Source organism: Manis javanica, chromosome 3, assembly GCF_040802235.1.
Source record: "Manis javanica isolate MJ-LG chromosome 3, MJ_LKY, whole genome shotgun sequence".
Taxonomy (NCBI): domain Eukaryota; kingdom Metazoa; phylum Chordata; class Mammalia; order Pholidota; family Manidae; genus Manis; species Manis javanica.
Window position 1 is genome coordinate 18091584 of NC_133158.1, and position 14698 is coordinate 18106281.

Sequence of the window (14698 nt, forward strand, 5' to 3'; positions counted from 1 at the left end):
ACAAATACGAGAGCCTAAAGAAACAAAACTTCTGGATGTCATTTGCAATGAAAGAAATAACAATTGAAAAAAAAAGAGATTTACTTTTTCTCCTATGATATAAATGATGATAAAAAATACTGAAACTCATTGTTGGCAAAGTTGCAGTGAAATAAATGCTCTCACTCAGTATTGCTAGGAGTATGAATTGGAACATTTTGAAAAGTAAAATAACAAGTTTTAAGAATCCCATAACTTTTTTTCTAGTAATTTCCTCCTCTAGAATATATATAAGGAAATAGAGAAATTGACACACAAATGTCTGTGCACGGATATGCCCACTGCAACATATTACAGAAAAGCTAGAAAGAATCTTCATACCTAACAGTAAAAATAGTTAATTAAATTTTATTACATCCAAAAGGAAGATGTCAGTTAAGTATGCAGTCATTTAAGATGTCTAAAAATAACTTCATGACATGGGAAAATGCTCACCATGCCATGCTAAATTTTAAAAACGGATACACAATTCTATATACTTTATGACTGCAATTTTGTTAAATATTACACATTCAATAAAAAAAGAAAGAAAGAAAATACATGTTACTCTCAGGATCAGGATTCTACATCTTGCTACATTTGTATTTGGACTACTTTTCTCTAATTTCAAATTCCCTAGAGTGAGCTGGTTTGCATTTGCAATCAGAAAAAAAAAAAAATGAAGTTCATGAGGATTTCCCACTCTATGTTCTTACTTAATAACATGAGACCTTAGCCAAAGAATTCATACGGCTCCTCTTGATGACAGTTCTATATCGGTCTTCACGTATCTCTACATAAAACACAAATTTTACATAAAATATAAAAATACAATATTTTTTCCCACAAAAATGCATTTAATGTATTTTTTACACTCCTGCATAAAGAAATAGAGGATGTCAACTCCATTCTAGAACTAGGAGGAGCAAGACCTTGGGGAATTAGCAGCTCAAAACAACAAGGCTGTGCGCAACCTCAAAAAACATGAGCAAAACACACCATTATCCTTCCCCTGCCTCAGCATGACGGGAGGTGTTCATTTGTATGGATCATTCAGAGGGCAGAGGGACACCTAAATTCACTTGCTACACGAAACACTGAATTATTTTTTAAAAAGCACAGTAGTTGTTTACAGCCAACAGGAATATTCTAATTTTATATACATCTTCATCCGATGGCCTTGTTAAAAAAAAACACAGGAGCTTCTGAGGCAGAAGAGAGGAGAGACAGAGGGGAAGGAAAGAGCGAGAGGAAGTGACAAGGAGAAGGTGGGGGGAAGGGAGAGGGAGGGAGAGTGACAGGCGGGGACTTTCTGACGTGAACATTTTAATTTTCTTGTTTTTGTCTGAGATGAGCATTTGTTTTCAAATGTTCAGCTAACATTTTAATCTAAGTGTTTATCTAAAGCACCATCTATGCTTTTCTTGTTTAGTATTTTGAAGCACTTGAAAATGGTGTCCTTTCCCTTAACTTTGCTGGGAGGAGGAGACAATATTGGAAATGAAATCCAAGGAGGAGGCCGCTTACATTAAAAAAATACACTTTGGTTTTTCATCAGGTCAATTGTTTTTAATGGCCAACTTTTTAACGGTCTAATTTGAATATTTTCACTTGTTTTTTTTTTTTCTGGCATTATGTCATAAAAAGACAGAGTGTAGAAGAGATAGGGATTCCCAACAGAGGATTACACAGTGGCCTGGGTGTGTCAGGCTCCTTCTCTGGATGTGTTTGGTCTTCAGTAAATCACAAGGAAAGGACCAGATAGGTCTGACATTCCCTGGTCCTCTCTGAAGTTACAAATCGAAGAATACCTCACTGAACGGCCATTTGGGGGATTTTAGAACTAGATGGAATAATGGCCACAAAGGAGGGAGGTACACAGCTAGGCTTCAGACACATTGTGGACCTCGTGCAGAGTCAATAAATATGTGTTGCTGAAACAATGACGGTGCTGTTTAGAGACAGCAAATAAGAGCACTCAAATTTTATACTCTAAAAGCTCTAAGCGCATTTTGATTTCTCAGGGTGAACTGACTAAAACCAAACCAAAGAAAATTCTAGAGCTACAAATGCACACAATTGAATGTATGGCTTGCTCTGGGGAAAGAGAAGGAGTGAGGTCTGGATAATAAAACAATGGGGGAATGAATAGCTGTCCCTGGAAAGGATACAAAGTTCCCAACTCACGTTTCTGAAAATCCAGCTGGGGAAGTAGGAAAATATCAAGAGCCAATTCAGATCAGGAAGGAAAAAGGCCTAATACCTTTAAGTCCAGACGTTTTGAAATCAAAGTTCATGTACACCATACCTCACCTTATCATGGGAAGCCATGCAGCCAAAGCCCGGGAATGATTTCACAGGCCTCAGGTTCGTTTTAATATATATTATAAGTTGAGGGGAAAAGTGGGTGAGAACCTAAAATCCCAACATCGTTTAAAAAGCTAATTCAAGAGACTGAGTGGCCTTGAGTTGTCCAACACGGATGTGCTGGCACTCATGAGTCACTGGAAGACATCGCAAGCCCCACCACTGCAGGACCAGGCACACAACCACAGATATCACCATGCTATCCTAAATACGAGATTTAGAGATACTACATGATAACCTGGGAACATACTGATGACATTTTAAGGGTAAAAGCAGGAAAGAAAAGAGATACAGTACAGGTATTTAAAGAGAAACCTGTTTATACAAAACACTGGCAAGATGCAGATACAAGGTTAAACTGTTTGGGTGAGGCTACCAGTGAAATTTTTCTTCCTATATTTTCATACTTGCCTAAATTCTTTTAACGCCATTTTATAACAAAAAAATTAAGAAGTACATTTACTGTCTTCCACAGAAAGGGAATATTTTACCTCACCCACTACCACTTCACGGTATTTATTTAGTATCCAAGTAGAGACAATGAATGTTTTTCATTGTTTTTACCTACGATTTCCTAGATGCTTGAAGATTTGGGAACAGCCTAGAAATCTCAAAAATGTCCCACTGTGTTTCACAACCTGTAATTAAGCCAGAATCTTTGATGCTCTTAGTTAATTTGAAAGGCACGTGAACCCATCAAAGACTACCTATATTAGTGTTAAGGTGATAGACTGACGTGTGGCTAGAGACAATCTAGTACTTTACTAATCTAGAGACTATGTTAACCACACCAAGCTGCCATACACCTAGATGATTAAGAACTACATATCATAAGTTGGAGATGTAAATGCATCCCCCCATTTCCCCTGCCTTTTATTTAAAACATAGTAACTAAACCATTGGATTAGAGAATGCAGTGAGAGGGACAGAATGCACACATTCCTCTATGCAGCTGTGAGTTTTTCTCTGATCACTTCCACAGGCTGTAGTATGACCAGATGTCACAGGCGTGGGCCCCTGTCCATGCAGAGGTAGGGACACACATGATGACCTGAACAAAAGAGTGCTAAATAGGCACTGCTTCTGGAAAATAATTCAAAATGCCTCATTTCCAGGAGCAGACTGGTAGCTGTATGAAGCCGGTATGTATTAGGAGAGTTAGATTGAAAGATTTTTGACTCTTGTTAAGGTTACTGATAACTCACATGTTGACAAATCCACGGTCAGTTCCTTTGTATCATCACTTTTGACATCTAGCAGCATTTGATGCAGTACAGCTGACAATGCTCTCCTCCTTTAAACGATGCCCTCAATGGGCTTCCGGTTCACCACCCTCCCTGAGATTTCCTCCTGTCCTTGACGCCTCCACGCTGGTATCCATCGTTCTCTTCTTGACCTACACCACTGTTCCTCTGGTGAGCTCCCCCCGTTTCATGCCTTTACCTATCACTTCCCTGCTTACAAATCCTCCACTTATGTCCCTACCTGGGACATTTCTAGACCCACATACCCAAAGGACCGCCTGACATCTCAATTTGGCTGAACAGAACAAAGCTCAAACCTCACCTGCCTACAGCCCTGCTCCTGGTGTCCCCTGCTTCCCTCATTCATCCTTGACAAAGATTCTTGGCTCGACCGAACCTTAGCCAGGCTCCTGACCCAACTGTGCCCTTCCTTGTAAAATCCAGTTTTAGTCAGAACCCTGCTAAGCCAGTGGGAGCAAATCCCCCACCCCAATATCTGATCACTACTGATATCTAATGGAGTTTCTTGTCCCCCACCGTCCTCCACCAGCCCCCACATGAGACCTGATCCCCCTGCCTTGTCTTCAGCAAGAATCCTGTTAGATCTGTTTAGCCAGGACCCTCCCCTCACCCGTGTTGTCTCCTCTTAAGTAATTTTTTCCGTCCTCTGACCCCTGGCCTGCTGCTTGGCTATAAATTCTCACTTGCCCATGCTATATCTACAACTGAGCTCAATCTCTCTCTCTCTGCTGTACAGAAATCTCACTGCAGTGTTCTCCATAGCTATGCTGGTGGTCCTGAATAAAGTCTTCCTTACCATCTTTAACAAGTAAAATAAATGTATTTCTTTTCCTTTCATACCCTCAAACCTGCTGCTCCACAGGCTTCCCTATTTCAGGTACTGGCAGCTCCATCCTTCCAGTAATTGTTGGACCCAGAAAACCTCACTCTCCTATCTGACTCCTTTCTTTCTAGCCACAGCAATGCATCCGTGGACACTACCCCACCACTCAAGACAAAAATCCTGGCATCATTCTTGCTGCAGTTTTTGTAAGCTCAGTATCCAGTCCACCAGGAATGTTTTCAAAACAGCTCTCCGAGCGACCTATTTAAAGCATGAGTCAGATTTTGCCCCACCTCAAAGCTCATCAGTGGTTCCCTATTTCATTACGCCTCTAAGAGTCCAATGAGCCTTAATACTCTACACAGTCTGGCCATTACTTCTTGACCTTGTCTCTTGCCACTCTCCCCACTGAAGACTTTGCCGCAGCCATACTGGCCAACTTGGCCTCTTCCGAACTGCTTTCCAGTTACAACCCCTTTCCCCTGGCAATCTGACCTACCTTAGCCTCCTGCATTTTCTCCACAGCACCTACCACAGGTAGTTATATTTTGTAGTTCCCTGGCCTGTCCCCACCCCCTAGAGCCATAATCAGAGCGCCTGGTTTGCAGTGCCCCTCACTGCTATATTCTCTAGCATCTCAGGAAAAGCTGTCCATTAAAAATGCCATGCCTGCCACATACGTAACTGTGACCACATTGGCAAAAGTAAAAAGAAACAGTTGAAATTAACTTATTAATAATTATATAATAGTATATATTTTAAATACATAACAAATACAAATACTTATGATATATGACTTTATAATAATTATAACTTTAATAATTTACTTAACAGATCCAAAATATGGTTTCAATGTGCAATTCATAAATAATTATTCAAATATTTCATGCATTTCATTCCATACAAAGTCCTCAAAATACTTGTGGATTTTACACTCCCAGCACATACAAGTTTGGGCTGACCACAGGCACCTGCAGAACAGCACACATGGCTACTGACGTCCAGACTGGACAGTGTAGTTGCCTGTAACTTATTCTACTTTATTGCATGCTAATTCCATTTTTTTTTTTAATTATTAAGCACAACCGACTAGATTGATTTCCTAACCCACAAATGGGTACCAATGACTACTTTGAAAATCGCTGTTCTAATTAAACTTCAAAGAATGTAATCTGTAACGAATGGATTTTAGGATACTTTCTCTGACATCCAGTGTCTGCTCAAAGACGCTCTGAGATGGAAGCAGACGTCCAGAAAAAAAGAGGCCCAGGGGATTAAAATATGCCAGTCCAAGCACAGAACCAACACTGTCCATCCAGTGATACAAGACTTTTTTTTACATTAAAAGATAATTTTAAATTACTCATTGCACTGTCAGATAATGAACAAAACACCTAATTACCTGTAATTACATACTCCATACATGACATACAAAATTCAAGGGAAAATTCAAATTTTTTTCCTGAGGTTTCTGAATTGCCAAAGAAACGCAATCCTTCCTACATCTCTGTTAAGCTGTTAAAGTGTTACCTAAGCTGAGAACTTCTTCCTTAGATGCTCAAGGTGAGCAATTGGTATATTTGTGCCCTTGGCAGATGGAAGAGCAGAAACATCATTTAGAAAAGATGAACAAAACCGTGTGTTATCTGGCTTTGTGTTTTGGGTTGTTTGCTGTGCAAAATATGGCTACCTGATAATCACTGTAAATATTATCTTTACTACTAAATATGCCTTCATGTACATTTCAAAGGACTTCTGCTTGAAAACAACTCTTTTCAACATATTTCTCTGCAAATCAATTTAAAAATTTTTTTTCTTTGAAACTAACATTCCAGAGAGACAGCTCTTATTTACAGAGTAACTTAGTTTAGCATTATGGTTAACAATGTTTAAAAACAGCTAACCAAAAATGAAAACACTTAAATTTGGAAGTTTAACCTTTGGGAGGCCAAGGAAGTAGTATGGGAATATTAGCAGCATGAAAATAGTAATTTTCCCCCTAATTCCACCCAGTGTGAGACTATTTCAGGCCACCATTTTGTTGCATTTAGAAATAAGAACTTACACAACTAAGAGGTTGTAAGACAACGAAAAATGGAAATGCTTCAGGTGAACCTTGAAATTATGCTAAGTAAAAGAAGTCAGTCACCAAAGACCACATATTGTATGATTCCATTTATGTGAAATATCCACAACAGGTAAATCTATACAGACAGAAAGTAGACTAATTGTTCCCAGGGGCTGGGTTGGAAGGAATGACTTCTAACGGGTATGCGGACTGTTTCTGGAGAGATGATGCTCTAAAATAGATTGTGTTGATGGTTGCAAACTCTCTGAATATACCAAAAGCCACTGAACAGTAAACTTTAAATGGGTGAATCATATTGTGTGCGAATTTTATCTCAATAATGCTGTAGCTGCTAAATAGGTACCTTCCTGACACTCACCATCATCACTTATACTGTCTGTCTTCCCCAATACAACATACATTCTACAAGGCCAGAGACCATATCCTTCTTACATAACTTCACCTAGAACATAATCATCAATAAATATCTGCATGTGTAGGTGTGGTATGTAGCTTGAAGATGAAGCCTGAAGATGCCTAAAGATAGCTATTAGCTGTAAAAATAGCCATTTAATTGTAATCCGTATGGGCTTAACGATTATTAACTCCCGGTGCCAATCAGAAATGAACACAAGATGAAATTTCACAAACTGGATTTTAATTTTAAGCAAAAATGCTTGTGGGTAAATCCCAATGGTGAGGGGAAGGAGTGAGATGACGTATAAACTTTTATTAAGTCACCACACCAAGACAGCCGTGAGAGAATGACATTGATTTAGTTGTGACCAGAGCAAGTGATCTTTTTGCTCTAGTCTTGACATTCTAGATGACCTTGGGTTACTAATCACCTAGGGAACGCTTTCCTGGTTTGTCAAGTGGGAATATAGTAAGTATTTGCTAACAACGGAATGCTGGCAGCCAGATCCATGTTGTAAAGTCCTCGGATCTACTTGGAAAAAAACTGTCATAGCACTAACAAATATGATGACTGTTAATTATGATTCTTCAGACCTTTTCATCTAAATATGAAAAATGACTTCATCTGGGTTTCTGAATTTGCTGACCCCTTTTATGCACTTAGCCAGGTTTTCCCATAGTGTCAAGGGAGGCATATTTATTTGCATCTGTTCGCCGCTAATGATTCCCAGATTTCAAATTTTGGCATGGCATTTACTGAGAAGCTCCTGGCACCCTAAATCCACATCCTTCTTGTAGTGTGGAAGATGGTGCTGGATTCTTGACCATGGTTAAGAGCATCATCCTCTCTGTTTAAAGTATATTCACTGGGAAGAAACACTAACCATTTTACATATCTTTTTTAGATTTTTACATTTTGAACAAACCTTTTTTTCCCCTTTATATATAAGAGATCCACACATATAAGGACTAGTTTTTAAAGGATCCTTGAGCTTGTTAAAAGGTAAAAAAATTTACATGGAGCTTATTATTAATTTGAGTATATACTTTACTTCTAAAAAAATGTTTTAAATAGTCAAAGCACAGATGGAATTGATACTGTAGCAGAAAAAAAGGTAAATAATACTTTAACTGGGAGTAGAAAAAATGATGTTTATTTAAAAACATGCCAACAACAAAAAGTTGAAGCTAAAAAAAACTACAGAGATTGAGCAAAAACTCTTTGAGCTTCCTAGCAGTCAAGTAACAAAGAAAAATGATATGAACTTGTGAGTCAGCTTTCGTTATGTCATGAAGAAAGGCATCAGCAGGAGAAAATTCTATGTTCCTGAAATTTGATATAGAGTTCCTATTTGCAGGATATTATAGAAAATAATACATGTCCTTGACAGTAATTATGAAAGAAACACTTTTTTCTCCCCATGGACTACCTCTCTTAGTCAACACTAATGACAAATTCCTGGAAACTTGGGTTTTTTCCAAACTTGCCCTTAACTCATGGTATTTTTAACTTTGAACAACATCACAAAATTGGGGGGAAAAAATCACATCGTACAAATTCAAATGCATCCATTTTCAGGTCATGCATGTAAGCGCGGTCATTATAAAGACATCAAGTCAGAAGAAAAATAATTTCTGCTTACAGGTGATGTCAAAGAAAACAATGAAAAGCGACAGATAAAGGCCTTATTTGGAGCCATATGGATGACAGAGCTCTCGAGCCGAATATTTCAACTTCTCAGTTACTTTTTCAGCTTTGTGTCATCACAGCTTGTAGCTTCACGAGAAGCCTTGGCAAAGAGCTCGAGATGAGTAATTACACCTCACCCGGCTTTGCACGGGGAGCACCTTGGACGGAGATCTCACAGGGGTCGCAGAAACCCGGGGCCACTGCTGAAGTTGAGCTGAGCTGCTGTGGCAGAGATGGAATGGCCCACAGAACAGAAAGTACTTACTACATGGCCCTTTTCACGAAAACGTCTGCAGGTCCCAGAAATAGACCAAAACCCTCATTTTTAAGACTGGAAAACTGAATCTCAGCAAAGAGAAGTGTTTTGCCAAGAGCCATTCGAGGACTAGATAACACGTGAGGATGAACCCTTTCCACACTGGAACATCTGAAAGGGACCACTCTCTTTGGAGGACAACCAGATGCTCCCCGCAAAGGTTTAATTTAAATAGAGACCCTGAAATGAGGCAACTTGGATTATCTGACCCCCATCAAAGATGCCAGAATGCAACTATAAAAACAAATCCATACCTTTATAATGCATTCTAGAACTGAAAAGCCCTGGGAGACATTTTTTTTTAAAACTGATTTAAGAATCTGCATGTTACGAAAGTTCCACGAAAAGCAATGGTCAACTAAAGAGTAAGAAGAGTAAGAAATTAGTATCTTACAAATTCATAAACTTTCATTTCTTAAGGTCTCAGCCCAGGCTTTGTGCAGCCAGGCCAGCAAGGAACCTGTTTTAAAATAGACACAAGTCTACCCAATCAAATGCATCAAACTACCATTGGCCAAAATTTTAAAATGACATGAAGATGCTACTTGAGAAACATTAGACTTAAAATGACCTGAAAGATAACTTGTGTGAGATGGCCACTGCCCTCACTGAACAGACACTTTCGGAATCAAGAAAATGTGTAACATCCATAACCACTGGATCCACTGCTTTTCTTTGGCCCCTCCTCCCAAAAATGAATTTGAGAAAATTGAATTGAGCTTTCATTCAGCAAGCTACCATTAGTCTCTCTGAAAACTTCTAATTTTTAAAATCAAATACTCATTTGATTTTCAAGCAAGGTCAAGAGAACAAGGCAGCCAAGCTCTGACATCACAGAGATATGCCCCGCGCTGCCCAGCAGTTACATCAATGTGGCGTGTTGCCATGGTACCTGACTATTAATTTCTGAAAGAAGGTGATTATAAAGCCGCCACACGAACATCAACTGGATGACACCACTTCAGCCCAGAACTCTGACATGTATTACTCGTTTGCAGCAAGTTAATTTTATGAATCACCCCTTTTGTGACGTAAATATTCCTTTCTGGCTTTAAACCTAGCAACTCGACAGCCAAAAAAAAATTCACCTTCAACAAAAAAAAGGAAAAGTCTGATATATTGGTGGTAAAGTGTGACCCCGTATACTATTTCTTAAAGGCAATCTTTTCTTTAAAGACCTCCAAAAAGATGCTAAAACATAAACACAAATAAATACACATACATTTGACAAATGTGCAGGTAAGAACTGACTTCAGATGCCTAGACACGGTGATCCATCCAGCCCTAGATATAATGCTACTCATCATAGTTGCATTTACCTTTTTTGGCTTCTCTAAAGCAATCTTCAGTTATAGTCACCTCAAAAGGTCACTTCTCACCCTGAAAACAAAAGAGAACATCAAAATCTGAATGTCGAGACAATGTAGCAACCTATTTGTCTGGAACAGAGGCAAGAAGAACTCGATTACATTTAAATGGCAAATGGCAGGGTTAATAACAGCGAGTCCCAAGACCTCCTCTTATCTGGACCACATGTCTTTGAGCTCTTCAAGACCACAACAACAACTTGGACGGAAAAAGTAAAAGTGAAACATTGCAGATTTTGTGTATGAACTGTTTCTCATCTTATCATCTCTCAATTTATTTTCATGTGGAATAATACATGACTCATACGTCTTTGTTTTTGGAAACCAGACTGCTACTTGAACATGTCTCCGTTTGGTTAATATCCACCACATCTCTAATTTCATTAAAGCACAGGCTTAGTTTTTCTTTTCCCCCCTTAGGAAGAGTTAGTTCTTGTAGGCAAGATGCTTTCTGCCACTCTGGACCTTTCAGAATGAATAAAAGCACCACACTCTTCAGTTTGGGGAGGAGTCGGTGTTCGGCGGGGAGGGGGCGGGAGGGGGTTAATCAGTTGTTGAAAGCTGTTCACAGAATGTTTTCCATTGAGCATATATCTACCAGGTTTACTAAATTAAATAAAAATGGCTCATGTCAGAAGAAATAAACAACTGAAATCAAGCTTCCTAAAACACAAAAAAAGCATGGAACACATTTTATCCACATCTTCCCCGGCATCTGCATACTCCCTTACGCAAATGTGCGAAGAAACATTACAGGCTGCCTCTTTCTGCCCATGTAACTGGGTAGCATACGGTACAAGCAAAAGAAAAACATTTGTTTATTAATTTAGATCAAGTTACCAACAGGACACAGGATTCATTCCACAGCAACTGACCAAGTGTTCCTACAAATTTTGTTTAAGATGGTGAAATTATATCATTTTACTAAAGTGTTAATATCCTTTTGCTCATTCTTCAGAACAATATGTAATGAAACGGCTTTAATTTTATACAGAGCATATCCCTGCTTATCCCTCTACTGTCAGCCCTGAATGTGGAAAGACAAACACCATGGAGAACAGTTAAATCTTATGTCGCTGGGGCTCAAATTTGAAAGTGGTACTTTGGTGCATACTATCTTTGAGGGATTGATCTGAGGCCAATTTATGACATTTCCACAAGCAAGTACATGCATATTCTTGCCATTAAGATTGGAAAAAAAAATGCAGGCTCTGAGTGAAATCATGATTTTCATGTTTACTGTAAGAGGAAATTGGAGGTTTTCGCCATAAATGTTCACCATTTGGGTGGGGGAAAACCCTAGCTTGGGGACTTGAAATTACCATTTTGTAACCTGCCCAAAACCTTTTTGTTTTTACACAAAACAATTCAGACTGAAAATGAAAATCATGTGCTTTACTGCTGATGTGTGTCCTCAGGACTGGTTTCTCCAGGGGTGAGAATTCAGTTACAGTGCAAATGGTGATAAGAATACAGAGGGCAGTGATGGTCAGATCCTCAGGGTAACGTGGGCATCTGCAAAGCGGGGCCGCTCCACACAAACAAGAGGCGCTCACTAGACAGAGGGCATAGCCATAATCCTACCCACCAGAAATTTCCATGTTCAACACTCAGCCAACCTTAAATGGAAACTAAGTGAACTCAGGAGGCCTTATTCAATTCAAGGCAAGAACGCCCTTTGTCCCTCCCTTTTACTTGAGATGTTCTCCAAGGCACTCTAAACTGATTTTCATGTTAATCTATTGAGTTGTGTCTACGTTTGCATGTTTGGCCATCAGATCTACAGATCAGACTTTGAAATGCAGAGGAGACTGTGATCACTGGCCTGGCAAACCACTGGACCTTATTAAAATTTAATTTGTAAAGAAAAAAAAAAACTGCTGAAAATGCCCACTTTGAAAAAAGTTATCTCTAGAGCTGCATTTGGACCTACAAACAATTTTCAAGGAAGTGAAGGGTCCTGTTTCTCTACTAACCAATATACACAGTAGAGTATATAAGTGAACACAGAGCAAAAATACAAGCTGGTTCACTGTCACACATTTTTACCCTACTGTGGGAGGGCAGGGGGGAAATAAATAATAACAAAATCAGACAACTGATGCTTCAACTGATAATTACTAAAGCAATACAAAATTGGCTACATTTAATTTTTACTTATATATAAAAAACTGGCAGTGGGATGCCAACCACGTTCTCCTCCATTTTGAAGCTCCATGAATTTTAATGTGTATGCACATTTGACCACTCATTAATTTATTTCTGTTGGATTCAGTTTTTAGTATACATTAGCAAAGTAATCTAAAAGATATTTTTCTAGCTGTGCTGAGAAAAGATTAATAGTTCAACAGCTGTTTGCCATCATGCTAAATTAAATGAAATGTGTCAATATAATAGACAAGAAAATTAGGGTGTAGTACTGGGGCTCGAGTCTGCGTCATTTCTACCATCCAAGGATCAGAAATCAACAACGAGGGGGAAAAAAATATCTGCCTTTCATGTTTTCCAAACCATAAAACTTCCGTTTCCCAAACTGTAGTTGCTATTTTTTTTAAACTATCTTATCTCTTTTACTTTTCAAAACTATAAACTGTTTACCTGAATGCTTTTGGGCAGCACAAGCGCTAAAGCTAAAATTAAAATTATGTTAAAGCTTTTAAGTTTAAAAAAAAAAGATAAAAGAAAAAGATTCCCTCCCAGCCCACTTGTCTTCTTTTTTTAAAAAATGCTGTCACCATGTGAATGGCATTTTTTTTCTTTTTCTCTAAGTTTCCTACTGGTTTTAGGTTTTTAAAGTGAGGCAGGGATGTCGGAAACAGAAATAACTTGTTTCCCTTTATGTCACTCTCTATATAATTAAGATCCTCTGAACACTAGAATTATTTTGCGCTTGGCCTCTTCACTATTGTTTGCAATGGTGTTATTTGCAAACAATAACCTGAGTTTATTAATAACGGTGAACACCCTGACCAAGACTTCAATCTTCAGCTGCCCTTCCTAGGTTAGGCAACTTAACATATTCACCTGTTCCTCAACCTTTAGAACCCCACACCACTTAGGAATTGTACTCTGGAGACCTACTAGGTTAGTTACTACCGTGTTTCAGTGTCACACTGTCTGTGGGTCTCTGCTGTCCCCAATTTAACCTGTAAGATAAATAATGCACAGTGCCACCTGGTCTGGCCTAGTGGGAACTGAGCTACAGGTGAGCATGGAGGTGTGATTTCATTTCACGAGACTGAAAAATAAACAATATCGCCCCTGGTTTTTTTGCCATTAAAAGTAGTTTCCCCTTTTCCTTCATGCCAGCCAAAGGCAATGATCTGCATCGGGGCTTTCTGCATTATTTTTCACTTTACACAATTTTACAAAAGTGACTGTGAAAGAGGACCAACATATTTCCTCTCAAGCTTCAAGCCAACAAATGCTGGCTGGGACTCTACTGTGCGTCAGTGTCACTGGGGGTACAAGGACGGTGGAAGCCAGCTCCTGGCCTACGAGGAAGGTGGCAGCTAGGAGTTCTTCCCTGGGCAGAGGGTCCCTTCTCTTCATGTCCAGGAACATGGTTCAAACTTCCCATACTTTCCCCAAATTCTCCAATCAAATGACATATACTTCGCTTGAGAAAACAGAAGGTCTAAATGGGCCGATTTCCAAGAAATTGCTGCCTCTTTAGTGAATCTTAACTCATGTGGGCTTTTCTGTCTTGTTTTTCAGAGATTTCTTAGAAAAAGAGAAGCCTATCAACCCAAATGTGACTAGCCGAAAAATTATAATACAAGGTTCACTTCATTTCCTGCACCCAAGACAAGAACATCCCCTCGGAAACCGGCCCCAGACTGCCTCTTCCCTGCTCGAGTAACTTCGAATACCGAGTCAGGTTTACGGAAAGAAGAAGGAAGGTGGGAGAGAAGAAAGAAAAACAGGGAACACGAGAAGGAAAGCAACAAGGAGAGCAAAACGGAGGGAAAAAGGACCAGGAGGGAAGAAAGGGAGAGAGGGAGGGAGAAAGGAAGAAGGAAGGAAACTGCAAAGGGAAGAAAAGGGAACGGTTACACAGTGCAGGCCTCCGGGACACGGGCGACCTTGGACTTGGCCCAGGCTTGCTGGTTTACAATTACTCCATTTCTTTCACTTCTCTTTATCAAAGAAATCTACCACGGTGGACCCATCATTCCCCAGTGACCCCTCCTACTGCAGCAAGAGACATTTTACTTGGTTTCTCTTCACCCTCTGGGACCCTCCACCAAATCACAGGGCCTAACATTGGGGTGCCTTCCACTAAGAAAGATCTAAGACACTACAAATAAAATGAGCCACAAGGTGCAGGCAACCCCAGCCAGGACTTGCCCGTGAGAAATTACTTC

The 14698-nt window shown here is 39.4% G+C and overlaps 1 protein-coding gene across 9 annotated transcripts in view; it reads right to left on the minus strand.

The window, feature by feature from the left end:
- Positions 1 to 14698, minus strand: part of FOXP1 (forkhead box P1) — a 624795-nt gene that overhangs the window by 294361 nt on the left and 315736 nt on the right. For 7 of the 9 annotated variants that reach the window (XM_037019201.2, XM_073230906.1, XM_073230907.1 and 4 more), the window contains one exon: positions 10284 to 10344. The exons of the other annotated variants lie outside the window; for them this stretch is intronic. The gene's annotated coding sequence lies outside the window, so the exon portion shown is untranslated. The remainder of the gene's footprint in view (positions 1 to 10283; positions 10345 to 14698) is intronic. 9 annotated transcript variants of the gene reach the window in all.